Source organism: Pezoporus occidentalis, unplaced genomic scaffold (assembly GCF_034315485.1).
Source record: "Pezoporus occidentalis ecotype Australia unplaced genomic scaffold, CSIRO_AGI_Poc_V1 ctg7, whole genome shotgun sequence".
NCBI classification, from domain to species: Eukaryota; Metazoa; Chordata; class Aves; order Psittaciformes; family Psittacidae; genus Pezoporus; species Pezoporus occidentalis.
In genome coordinates this window covers 3,349,746-3,363,752 of record NW_026916052.1, presented here as the reverse complement: position 1 = coordinate 3,363,752, position 14,007 = coordinate 3,349,746, and the positions used below count along the sequence as shown (strand labels likewise).

The following is a 14,007-nucleotide window of genomic DNA, read 5'->3' as shown; positions in this document are numbered from 1 at the left end:
TCAACCTGAGAGGAAGCAGAGAAAGTCTTCAGGGCTTCTGGAAAAACTTTTGATATGTGACTTCTTACATACCTTGAGAAAAACTAGCTACCTGCTTTTCATTTTCTCTGTGTTTAGGGAAATAGGATTGTGCATGACTTGTTTGTACATAAACATTATGATTATTTTTCCTAAGCCTGTAAGATCCTGAATTTTGGCTAACCACTTGGCTGTGCATGCAAAAAACCCCCATCACAGGTAAAAGCAATGGACCACATGAAAACTGAGAGGCAGTTAATTGGAATGTGGTAAATTGGGCTCCAACTGTATCATGGAAAAGGGGATTTTCTGCAGCTGAATAACCACAGATGAGATAATATAACTGCAAGGCCTCCTTAACGTCTGTGTAGACAGAAAATATAAAGCTTCAAACATTCTGGTAGGTCACAATACAGGCAAAGGGAAGCTATTAAAGATGCCCGCAATATTAATTTACACTTGGAGGTTAAAAAATTATGCAGACAGACAGACAGACTTCTGTGGACAGACTATGGAAAACAAGACTAGGGTCCAGCTGGTTAATTAGGGCATGTGTTCCAATTTAACACCTGCAGTATAGCATCCGTGCTGCTAGGATGTCCAGTCATATGTAAAACTCAGTGCAGTGTAGTGACAAGGGGGGAACAAAACCTCTAAAGCTAAAGTCAGAAAAGCAGCCAATACACTGGTCCTTCTCCTGTAAGGCTTGACTGAAGAGACTCAGTGTGACATTTTTTTAACAGTCTGAGCTGAGAAGCAAAGTGTGTTCAGTCCAGTTATTCTGAAAAACAAGAGGTTTTTTTCCCTTCTGATCAGTTGCTTTTATTTTAACTTTGGCCAAATACAAGAAGTACAAGAGTTTTGGGACTGGGATTTCGTTTTCTTGTGAAATGCTTATTAAAAGCAAAAATAGTAAGCTTTATCTTTTCCCACCATCTCTTTTCCCATTTGGACTGATTTGAGTTTTATAGGGTGAACTGCATTGGTGCTTGTTCATTCAGACTTGTTCACATCTCTAATTTTCCATTAGCCTGTGGAGACATCAGTCTTGTGGCCTCAAGCTGGATCTGTGCATTCATGTTAGCTGACCATGCGAAACGGATAATTGTAATCCACAGACCTTGTTTGTGTATGCAATTACTCATTTTGTAGATGTAGATGTTGTCTGGTTCACCTCCAGTCCCGATACTAGAAATGTAAATATTTCTCAACTGTTTAAAATTATAATATGCAGAGCTGCGGTTAGCGGTTAATAAATTAATCTTGATGTACTTCAAGTAGCTTATTTGGGTTAGGTTACACCTAATTTGCCTGCCTCATATATCCAAAACATAGTTGTTAATAATTTGTAAATATATTTTTTTTTTTTCTGTGTTCAATTACCCTGGTCTTACAATCACTATATAATGAACAAAATACACTGCTGACCACAGACATGATACGTGTGCTTTGGGCTTGTTATCATGCTAAATGGCCTTATGACCAATAATAAAGTGGATGTGAAATTCCTAAAGCCCTAAATTTAGGGCTAAATCCCCCTAAAAGTTGCTGTTCCCTTGCCTTAATCGTACCATTCTATAGATTGTCATTTTGCACTCTGAATTAACCAGAACAATAGAAGTCACAGTAAGTGTTCCCCATCAGGCATCAACATATGGTATCCAGAGTTCCTCTTAAGTCCTATTTTCTTGATTGACATGTAAAAACAGAATAACCAGAAACGTTGTTATGAATGCATAACTCCAGCATCTGAGCATGTGCATATATGATGTTTTCAATCTCATTGCCGAGCCCATCAGCTTACTAATAACCTTATATCTAATAATTTCATAGTGAGCTGTAAATAGAAACTATTAATTTCTCAAATGTCTGAGAAGTGTGATAAATGGCCTGAAACTTCAGGTGCCAGTCAAAGGCTCTGAGACTTGAACATAAGAGACATTTGAGCGCAAAGATCCAGTTGTTCACCAGTGTTTTTCTTGAGAAGTATTGAAGGATTGGTCTAAATGCTTAATCTTGCACGTCACTAATTACTGCAATGCTGAATTGCATTCAGGGCTAAATAGCCATTTAACGTAATTTCTCTCTTAAAGTAGACATGCTTTCTCTAAGAAGCCTGGAGACATCAAAAAAGGAAAGAGAATGAGTATCCCAAATGACCCCCGTATTGACATGACTTTGCAACCATCTTTTTAACAAAACGAAATAGTGCCCTCTGGTGTTCTTTCTTTTCATCATTTTCCCGCAAAGTGATTTTCACGTAACAGAAGTGGCTTCCACTTCAATTGGGTAATTTAAGTCTTCTTGCTTAAAGGAAGTGTCTAGAGGAACGCGGTCATGTACTTTCTGTAGCTCAGGTATCAGAAATGCAATATGCCTTTCCTTGAATTTGTGACATAAAAATTACAGTCTCCCTTTTTCTGGTAGAATCAAAACTGAGACTTGCTCCTTTAAACCTTAGAAGTCTCTCCAAAGACACACTGTTCATCACTTCTGCCTGCGGTTGAGACAGGATCACTGAGAGTAGAAGGGGCAGTTACACAGTTGCTGGATCAGTGTTGTTTGTTTGCATGTATATCTCCCTGAATTCCCTCAGGAGAGCGTTCCTGGCAGGAAACACTTCAGTATAATATTTTACACATCAATGCTTTTACACTGCACTGCATGTTTTCTTATTACTTTGTGTATTATCTACCTGTATCTTACAGTGCTATGTCAGCTGAGTAACAAAGATACAAATGACTGAGGTGACAAGATGCATCATTTTTGAGAAAAATATCTCTATTAATAGAAAACCACAGTTAAATCTCTAATTATTTATAACTCACTCTGGAGTTGACCCATAATATGGCTCTTGTATTTCTAGTAAGTCACTGCCAGGACATAAGTAGGGTCACTGCATTCAGTTGTCTATTGGCAAATCATAAATGACTAGTTAAAAGCAGGGTGTTCCATTGCTACTATGAGATACAGACTGACATTCTGTGGCTTTCCATCCTGTCTTGTTCGACCTAGTCAACCATTTTGAAGATTAACCACTTGATGGCAATTCTGACTGAGTAATTCTGAAGCTAATTTACCTTCTCTTTTAGTCTGTGTGGTATCACAGTGGATCTGTAAATAACCTGAATATACACAGATTTGGGAGCTATTTTTTTACCTGTTAATGAGAGATTATCTTGGTCTTTCCTGTTTCTCAGCCATGAGAAACCACTAATGTAAACAGGTTAAAAAACCTGCAAAGTTCTGAAAATATTTCAGGAGCTGCAGGTCTGACCCATGCCACATTGCAGAGATTGTAACAAGTTGTCATGGCTTCTGGTTTGCCTGAAGTATGGCTCAAGTGAGCTGGCGCCCATGTGAAGCCCACCACATAGACACATGTGGCCTCAAGGACATGCTACGTAGCGCACATTGGCCTTGTGCTGACTGAAGGCTGTTAGCATGTGATATCTTCATATATTAAGCAGGTGAACATGACCTTTGTAGGATTGAAAATTAGTAACTTTCAGACAAATTCATGGCAGGCTCTGCTGCACAGCTTCTCAAATGTCTCCACCTATGCCTTCCTCATTTGAATTGCCATTGCTGTCCTACCATAGGCACTCACCACCTCACCACAGCTCCCTATCTTCCTGTTCCACCCCACAATCTCATCCTTTTAGTTTTTTCCCTGATTTGGCTTAAGCTGATGTACCCCTCCTATTGTCGACATCTGCTGCTGTCTTCTCTGCGGGCTGCTGATGGCCATCCTGTTGTGTTTCTTCCACAACTGACAGTCCCAGCCCCTCGGGCAGGGGTCCAGGAAGCAGAAAGCAAACAAACATGCCAACATCAAAGCAGACCCTCGGCAATATGCCCCCCACCCGCAGCTTCCCGTTTCCATCTGCTGACAATGAACTGATCTTCCTCCAGGGAAAGCAAGGGCTTCTGAGCTTTACCCCATGTGGCTGGGTAGCTGTGCTTTCTGAGCCCCTGCTTTTTCTTCCTTCCTTTCCTCTCCAGGGAAACAGAAGGAGAAGAAAAGATGGAGACATTTTGTTGGAAAACCAGGGCTGAGACTTTGCAGCCATGGCCTGAGTCCCACTGCCAAATGTGAGTTCTAAACACTGTATGCCAGCCCAGTAAAAGACCTAAAACCATGAACCTGGAGGCAAGTCAACACTAGGCCATTCAATCAAAAATCACAGCACTTAAAATTCCTACTCGGCTGCTAATTGTGGTGATGTGGGGCACCACAGTCACAGCCTCATGAAATGTTGCTGCCTAGCAGCCTACAGCTGTGCACCCCCAGGACAACTGCAGACCTAACAGCTCCAAGAGGCCCCTGACCCACCTCCTGGTCTGGCCTGACTGAGAGCTAGGAAATATGTTTTGCTCTAGGCTAGGGAATTCAACACACCCAGGAACATTTCCAGATGCTGTGGCAAACCAACACAGAGTAGCCTATAGCTCATGTTGAAGCTCATAAACTTTCTAGGATCCAAGGCCCTGTGGAGGTAGGAAAACTGCATGTTGGGAATGGCCCTTCAGATTCTCACATTCCTGAGCTATGGGTAGGGGTATTTCTGGGCACCACTAGTCTGCCCGAGCCACGCCTGTGGTAGAAATTGTTTTAACAGCTTAACTGTCCACCTAGTTGACTAGGAGCATTTCACAGTTTGCTTCATTTATTAATGCAGAAGTGATGAATGCATTCCAGACCCCAGGTTGCCTGTTGGCCTTGGCTTGGTACCCACCCAGGAACTTATCAAGCAAAGCATCCAGCCTGAACAGATGTTCTTGTCTTTGCTAATTTCTTTTTAATAGCATAATCTTGTTTTATATAAGAATGTCATGTATGTTCACAGTGTTGTATAAGTACATCTGCAGATGTAAAAGAATTTGAATTCTAATTTCCCAGCCCCCAGGACAAGTCCTTTTTCAGGTTAAGTGGGAATTGTGATGGCTGGTAGAGCTGATATTTACAGCTCTTGGAAAAACATTTTACTGCACCAAAAAGAAATACTGATTAGCACAATAGAAAAGGACAACAGAGGAGAAAGCAAAAGAATATGATGGGAAATTCCTGTGTCCTTCTTCCTGGGGCTCATATAATTTTTATATTTTGCTTTAAGCAACAGCCACTGTAAACACTGAGCTGTTACATAAAATAAAAGAACAACCTGACTACATCATACCATACTTCACAGGAAAAGGTGTAAAAAATGGCTGGGATTTCCAAGAGAGCAGAGACATTCCCATGCAGCTTTCAGGATGCTCCTGCATGCTGGAATTTTAAATATCCTACCCAAAGCATCTGATAGGCATGTACCTACTGTGCATGGTGTCATTAAGTTTTGAGCCCACTGGGAATTATCAGAGTCTATTCAAATTCTGTAGGAAGATGCTTCTGATTTAATTTATATTATATTTATATTTATATTATATTTAATATTTAATTTATATTTATATTATATTTAATTTATATTATATTGCTATAGTCCTGCTTAAGTGCTCAGATATTCAGCATTACAACACAATAGGTCTCTGATGGATCTAGCCCTCAACTCATAATAGAAATTAGGGCCAGATTCTGATCTCATTTAATATTGGAATAGCAGCAGTTGCTTCTTATTTAATGAGATTATATACTGGCCTTCTGTATTTTCATGGCTCTACTGTACTGCATATTGTAATTTTCACTCATTAAGTTTAAATAAACATCAACTTAATGCTTAACAAACCAGTTCTAAATGAATAGCATTGATTTGCAACCCAGCTTGTGGCTTTAATCTCTATGTACTTGGGACCTCACCAAGCCTAGAAGGTTATAGTTAAATATAAAGAAAGAAAAACAAAATTTAAACAGCGCCAAAATGGGAGCTCCTATAAAAAAGCTCCCATAAAATATTCTATATTTTAGTGTTAGCTTTTCCCTCTCAAATAAATGAATAAACCTGCTCTAAGTTTAAATGATATGGCACACTGTACTTTTAAGGCAGATTTTCTGAGAAGATAAAAACCTGTCTGTTGCTCCTTGGAACAGGAAAATGCAACAACGTTTAGGTGGCAAACACTAGTGTTTAGGTGGCAATCTCAGACAGGAACAAAGGAGAGAGAGAGAGGAATCAGAGGGGACTTTTCTCTCCTTAGTTCTCCACCTTTAATTTTTTCATAGGTCAGCCTCAGTCAGTGGTACAGTGAGCACCACTTGAGAGTTTCAAATCCCAAAGTGCTAATATCAGGCCTACACCAATTTCAATATTTTTGGCTGGTGTTGCTTCTTATAGACAGGCTGGAATCTCCCATGGAGTAACAAGACAAACTGGGATCAACGCAGCCCAACATAACTGAAGGCCAAATGTAAGTCAGACAGAACAGGAACTTTTGTCTGGACTTTCTACCTCACAGGCTATACTTCACCCCCAGTGCTGATAGCCATAGGGCAGGATTACTTTCTTGCTTCTTCATTTTTTAATTGATCTTGACATCATTCTACAGGTTTTGGTTTTAACCCATTGCAGAAGGAACAAAAATAGGCCCTCAAAAAAATCAACAACTTTTTCTTTCTGAAGCAGGATCCTTGTTACCAGGGTAGCTTCCAGAAATGGGTTTCTGAACACGATATAAACCTATGCAATGTATGTGAACAAGAATTGTAGCTACAGATTAAGATGGAAGCCAGGTAAAATGTGATTTTCTTACAAATTTTCATTAAGGCTGAAAAGGGTCAGCAGTATTTCCTCCCCCCCTCCCCCATTTTTAGGTCCTTCTTATACTGATGTACTTGATGTTGAAACTGAAGAAACAGCAAACACCCAAACCCTAGCGTGCATGTCAGTATTTTAGCTTTCAGTAAAACAATAGAAAGATAATAACTGCAATACAAGTGGAAACACACAGTCAGCAAGACCCACACAGTGGGCCATAGCCCAAGCACTGTTTTTGCATAGAGTTAGAATTCTCCTAAATGAGTAGCAGTGCCTATGCTCAGCCTAGCAATAAATAAACCGATTCTGCCACCTACCGGTTGTTTGAGGTGACTATAGCGAAAACCTGGTTTATAAATGCGACACGAATGAAGCAGACTGTGCTTCAATGTATTCACAAATTTCATCAGGAAAGAAAACAAGCTACTTGGAATTGTTCTCAGCATGTCACCAGAATTTTTTTTCGCTATATGATTAACAAAATGAAAATTTAATATCGTTTATTTCAGGTATTCCCTGATGTTTCCAGCAAAGGTAAAACTGAAAAAAAAAAAAAATCTGTTTGAGTATATTAAGATATTTATGTTTTTAAAAAACATTTTTTTCCTCTCTTACAATTTTGTGGTTCAATTGTCAAGTTCCTAAACCCCTTTTTTTAAATAAAACTCTCTTCTCTCAATGTTCCCTAAGGTTTATACCTGACTTCTTGTAACTTCTGATTTATTTTTCTTTTTTTTTTTTTTCAGTTTACAAGACATAGTGCATTTTCTTTAGCAGAAGTTCCTCTGTAAAACATGGGACATCTCATGACAACACTTTCTTAGCCCACATTCAGGAGCAGTGATGCTCCTCCTTTTACTTTTAAATAAAGAGTAACTTTTCTTTCTAGATTTTGCTGTATTTTCAATTAAGATGTGGAAAGGCTGGTTGATGCTTATGCAAATTAAATGCTTCAGAAGCCACTAGAATTGCTGAGGTACCTCAAAGGCTTGTAAGAACTACACAACTTAGAAGTTTGATCCAGAAAATATCAGGCTTTTGAGTGGGAATTGTACTTGGGAAGGGAAGTCAAAGCAAACCTCAGACAGGGTCACTGATCCAATTTGGAGCAGTTTTTGCTAATCCTGCTCTCAGAACCACTTTGCAGCCTTGTTTCCTTAACATAAGAGGCTTTTACATCAGTGGCTGGAATAGTTTGGGGGATTGTTGGCAGCATACAGTAGTATTTTTGCTGATACAAGCCAACTAAGATGGCTTTTGTCCATGTTAGTTTTGGTCCCTTTAATAATCTCTTCTCATAGACACACAAAACTTGTGGGTTGAAGGTCTGAGGTTTAAACTAAAATTTGCTGGAGAGTGCTTACTGAAATCAAATCATGGATATACTGTAGCAACAACTTATTTTAAGATGCTAAACTTCCAAAACCTGAGGGCACCAGTTCTGGACTTAAGATTTAACTATGATGGGTCTTTTAATGCAAAAGAGAGCCTCCAGTGCCCATATAACCTATGACTCCTTTTCATATGAAAAATAGATGGGACCACCCATCTTTCTGGCAGTGATTTTACTCCAGAGCCCACGTAAGCTTGACTGTATAAGAGGAGTGAGTGGGAGATTTAGCAGGACTCACTTGCACTGCATGAAATCCTGTGCATCATGCTTTTGCCAGATAGATCGCCAGAGACTGCATTCTGGATAAAGCAGCAGATATTTCCCCATGATTTCCTTTTGTGTAGGACACACTCTGAATAGAGAGGAAGGAAACAGACTCCTCAGTATCCTGCAGATGCATTCAGTGAGATGATACATTAGAGGGGTTAGAGGCAAAGATCCCTTCTCACATGTGCACTCAGATGTACATGCACTCATATATACACTGCAGATCCTGTAGGACTTAAAATGGGATGTTCTGATAGTCATTACACATGGCCTAACTAACACCTGGCCCTCAGAGGATGCAGTCTCAAAGTTTCCTCTCATCATGTATTTTATGTCTTCCCTTAACAGAGAACTTAGCACAGAAGTCAAAAGCAGCAAAAGCAAACACAAAAGTTTAATAGAAACTCTAATATAGACACCAGCCATACAATTCAGTCTGAAAGTTGCCAAGGGAAAAAGAAACCACATTCTCATCAGATCTGCATCTGATGTGGATGCTCTCTGCAAGGGAAGGAGTGACACTCTTTATTGTCTTCTGTTGACTAAAGTACACTGGACAGTGACTGCTCTGATGTGCAGAACCTAGCTCTCAATATAGAAGATGATGTGTAAATATAACCAGGACTAGTTTTGTATCACACAAGTTCAGGCATCGAAAGTACACTATATTCCCCACAAGCAGATCTTGGTATGCCATCCTGGAGTACCCTATCACGTAAACAGCTGTGAATATGTCATTCTGACTTTATAGTCATATAGACTATGGACTTCAACAGGTCTGGATGAGGTAGTTTCAGGACACCTAGCCTGTTTCTACTTATTTTATTTTATTTTATTTTACTACCAGAAAAATCTAGTACATTTCCATTTTATCCTCCTCTGACTCACCCTTATCTCAAAAAAAAAAAAACATGAGAGATTATAAAAATCTAACTCAGTAGTAGTGAAGAAAAGAAGCTTGTATAAACTCAGGCTAGTGGAGGCAATTAATCTGACTATAACATTCATATTCTCATCAGACACAAAATAGAGAGATGTAAGGTGATATCTATTTAGCCTGCTTCATTGGTACAAAGAAAGTCAGGCTCTTTCCAACACGCTGAGTCCTATCAGCTAACTGCCAGCTCCTGGGGGGGAAACCAGGCAATCTGCAGGTGGGACTGGATCAACTGGGATTTTCATCCCTGTTCCTAGACAAAGAGGTGAGAAAGGAGGTTACACTGATGGGACACAGAGATTGCAAAACCAGTTTATGACAGCCATTTAGGAAATAAGCTATGCTGTTTCAATCAGTCTCCAGCACAGCTTTAACAGCAGTAACTACTAAGTCTGTCATCTGTGTTAATTTAATATGTCATTTAGCATTCCTGTCAAGGAAGAATAAAATGCAAAACAGGGACGTTGAGCTTGTTACAAGATACAGTGACACCCATATTTCTCATATGACATGATTTTTAAAGTTCTGGAACAGCCCTTGGAATGGTGTTAAAGGCAAGGAGGGTAATTTAATCTGAAGAGAACATGACAAGCAATGCATATGCACTAAGATTATAGAAAGGGGTAAACCGCAAAATCAGCTAAAAGAGAAAACTTCCTTTTTAATTCTGAACTTAAACCTAACAGTGCACATACATTATTACATTGATTTTCGTAGCTGTTTCTAATTTGCCAACCAAAATTTTAACTCTGTCGTTTCAAGAGTGAATATATTTTCTGTTTCAAATTGATGCCGTGTGTAGTGTGAGTTCAGGCAGCTCTAGCAAACACAAGATACATTTTTCAGTATCAATATTGATAAAGAAGACAGCCAGGGCCCTTTCTCTAGTCATGTGCCCAACTGGCAGAGTCTGTCTCCATACTGCTAAGTGCTTTTAGTCTCTAAACAGGTCTGGATACATGGAAATGGCTGCTGGAATTACCCATGACCCATACCCACCACCAGCTGTCTGGGAATTGCTTGTTACCTTGACCCAGAGCCTAGACAGAGACTATTCTGGTAGTTCAAATACAGATAGTCAAATTGTTCAAGTGACTCCCTGACAGTGTTTAATTAACTACAATAAGCTGTGTTCTCAAAATTTCCAAATCCACAAGCAGTATTACTTTTCTGAAACTTTCTGGAATCATCACTATCAAGTAAACGTTCAGGAAACCCAGGAGTATGTTTATTTTCTACCAGTCTCCCAGGATCAGCTTAGAGATAGGCAGATGCATCTCTTGATGGTTATTATCCCACTCCTTCTTCCAGGTGGCAGGAAGTGGAGGCACCAACCAACACTTCAGGAATCTCCCTTTTGTCAGAACATGACTCTAGCTTTTAAACACTACAATATTCAAACAGTGATGTTTTTTCACAGACTATTTTTCACAGAGAGAGGACTCATCATCATAAGTTTGAGTGGAAATTGGTAATACTTAAAAATCCATATGAATCTGAGAAAGTTGACTGTTGAAGTCATCTCAAGTACTAACCAAAGAACATGCAGATGGTTTTAGAAATAAGACTCATTATGTAGTCACAACAGAACTAGGAGACATTTCCTGTGATAAATATTTATGTACACGAGGAGTAGTAGCATTCCAGTCAAGCTATGTCAATGGATTTCAGCTTATTTTCAGTCACCTTGCAAGTAATAAGCTTATGAGAGCTGCATGGCACACAAATTATCAACAGTCACATCAATGTCATGTTTGCCATGTGACCAGCTGAGGCAGGTGGCTCAGTAGAGATAACATGAAAATGGGATTGCATTATGTGTCAACACGGTCTACATATTGCTCCAAAGGCATATATGGAGAAGGAGCCAAAAGCTCGAGTGCTTCCTAGAAACAAATTCAAACTTCTCAATTAATAATCTAACAACCACAGACTGGTGTCATCACACCAATGTCTATTCTTGAAAATTTCCAAGTCTTACTGGATCAGAAATGGTTGCTACCAGGTGTATTTAGCTGCTTCTTTTTAAAAGCTGGGATCAAATAAAAAGATAAAGAAATGAAGAAAAACAAGAAAGAAATTAACTGAAAATTTTTAACTCAGGGGAGGTTTTGCCTGAGTTTGGGAATGTGGTTTCATTTAGTTTGAAAGAATTTTCAGCCAAATCTAAAGAGAAGAGAGTTATATGGTTGGCATTTGCACAGGAATTTTGCATAGTATTTCACCATAAGACAATCATTTTTTTCATCTGGTTTACATTTGGGATTTGAGGAGGAAGGCATACAGCCTCTGCTGGTGGTGTTATATATTGTAAAATCCATATTTAGAAGCAACTTTCATCATCCTGTTTTGAGTACTTTCTGCTATACCCTGTTACCTAGACAGAAAATTCAAGCTGGGGAACATTTGAAGGCTATTTCACCTATGTATTGAACATAATGAACCAGCTCTAGCAGCAGACAGAAAGACATGGGGTACTGTGGGCCCCTTAGAAACACATGCTACTTTCTTTTGCTGCTGTGAAGTGCCCAGAATAGGAGTCCTCTGACACTGAAGAGCTTGCAGTATCAAACAAGGCTTTGGGGGTGACTTAAGAGGTAAAAAGCTGCTGCTCAGTGAAATCCCCTCAGTTTTTTTCAAGCAGGAATAATTTTTGTACCTGCTTTGTAAACTCACCAATGTCTGGAAGAAAATTCTGGAGCTTGTATTTAACTGGACAACCAGAATGTTTTGCCTGACAAATTCATATTGGCTTCCTACACTTCATAACCACCCTAAGGTAGTAAAAGAACATATATGCCATGTCTCTCTTCATCTATACCTGGTAGGGGTGAAGAGAGAAAAAACACACATATTTCACATATTTTGATACAGCAATCTAGGTTTGTGTTGCAATATATATAAAAGTAAATGATCAAACCTAGCTATCACATACATTTTGAATGTAATCTGGTTGTTAAATGCCATTTGTCAACTTTCTGAGCTGTGTGAAACACTCTGAACTGTCCAAATTTGGATGTCTTGCTTTTCTGTGTGTGTAAGCGAGACCACCCACCAGAGGGTGCCAGGAACACACGTGAGTGTCCTCAGCCGGTCGTGCGTGGACATGGGGGTTCACTAGCAGGGCTGCAGACAGCCTTTCCTTAGTATGCAGTCTTTCAGGGTCAGGAAGCCAACTCTTGAGACAAATGAAGAACAAAAAGGCAACGAAGTCAAAGACAATGCCCTAAAATAGGGCAGGCTGAACTGGACAAACAGAACTGCGCTTCTGCATGTAACTTATTTCTATGATACATAAATCTGACACAGAAGATTATTTTAAACCATTCAATTTGTATTTTGACTTTGTTAGACCCTTGAATATTTCAAGTTAATGCAGTCATTGTTTTTTCTTTTTCTATTATTATTATTATTTCTTCTACTTTAGTTCCAGGGCCTGATACATATTTTTTTTCAGCTCCTCTAGTGTAAAACTGAAACAAGTCCATTACCGTAACAGAGCTGCAACTGATGTATCCCAGAATGAGACTGGATTCGGGATCTGACTGCCAAATCTGTACGCTGAAGACTGCTGACTATTGTTTTCTCTAATAAAAAAGTCAAAGTGAACAGATTAGGCATTAAGAGCAAGAAGCAAAACTAAGCATGAAATGCTAAGTATGGCTGGTCTCCAGCTTTTTAAATCAAGCCCTCCCCAGTGCACTTTATTCTTTTCTGTGAAGCGGGTGAAATATTTTAACAGGATTTCTGTCTCCTTTTCTCTTTCAAGCTTTCTGCCAATGTCTGAGGAAAGGTACTTCTTTTTAGCCTATGCAGAGAAACTGAATATCTCCACAGACAAAGCAAAGATAATGTTTTCACCATCAGCAGGTACGTACACTAGCTTGCCAATAAGAGACTGAGTGCATGAAAACTCCACAGCTTTATGAGTTATGAGGCAACCTTAGGAAGCCTCCTTCACTGCAAAATTCTTCTGTTCTGAACTCCCAGACTGAGATGCTGATACTTTGCTTACCAAGAAATTCAAGTATTAAGAAAACATTTATCCAACCAAAGAGTCTGGACAATTCAAATATATCACCCAAATTGTGGTCTTTCCTCAGATTTCACAGGATGAATAAAAGAAGGACACATATAATTGCAAACTTTCTTTATTTTAGCTCATCCACCAATATGTTGGATACATGCATGCTTACTGTTCCAGCTGTGTTGACTGAAGATGTTATTGTTACTAGCCCAATGTCAGCTGCACAGTATCACCCAAAATCACCAAGCCTGCAAATCTGCCAATCAAGGATCAAGTGTGATGAGACTCTGCTGTACTTCAGTCTGAATAAGCCAGCTGGCAGAGACACTACATTGAAATAGCTTCAGCATTTCTGGCTTATTTTGACTGGAAAAAACTAGGGAACACTTGTAAGAGTTATTTTGTTCAAACAGCAGTAGAAGTAGCTGGAGTCCTGATGAGCAGTTTAAGCTGGTCTGGCAGAGCAACTTCCAAGTTGAATCTAGGAAACTACATGAGTCGTGAGAGACAGAACTTGCAAAGTCTATTGGACAAATGCAGTCTTAATCTGGAGGACAGAAAAAAGAAAAAGAAGTCAATTTTTACAAAAAAGCAAGTCCAGCATTTCTTAGTCCTACATTTAATGCTGGGAAAAATAAATTAGTCTTTATTATTATGCTGCAGCTTCAGAGTT

The 14,007-nt window shown here is 39.3% G+C and overlaps 1 long non-coding RNA gene across 1 annotated transcript; it reads right to left on the bottom strand.

Annotated features, from left to right (window-relative positions):
- Positions 1 to 6,863: 6,863 nt before the first annotated feature.
- Positions 6,864 to 12,289, bottom strand: LOC134175712 (uncharacterized). The gene is made up of 4 exons (XR_009969118.1): positions 12,243 to 12,289; positions 9,469 to 9,560; positions 8,342 to 8,455; positions 6,864 to 7,250 (listed from the first exon to the last, which is right to left on the bottom strand). It is a non-coding gene; the product is annotated as an uncharacterized LOC134175712 (long non-coding RNA).
- Positions 12,290 to 14,007: the final 1,718 nt, after the last annotated feature.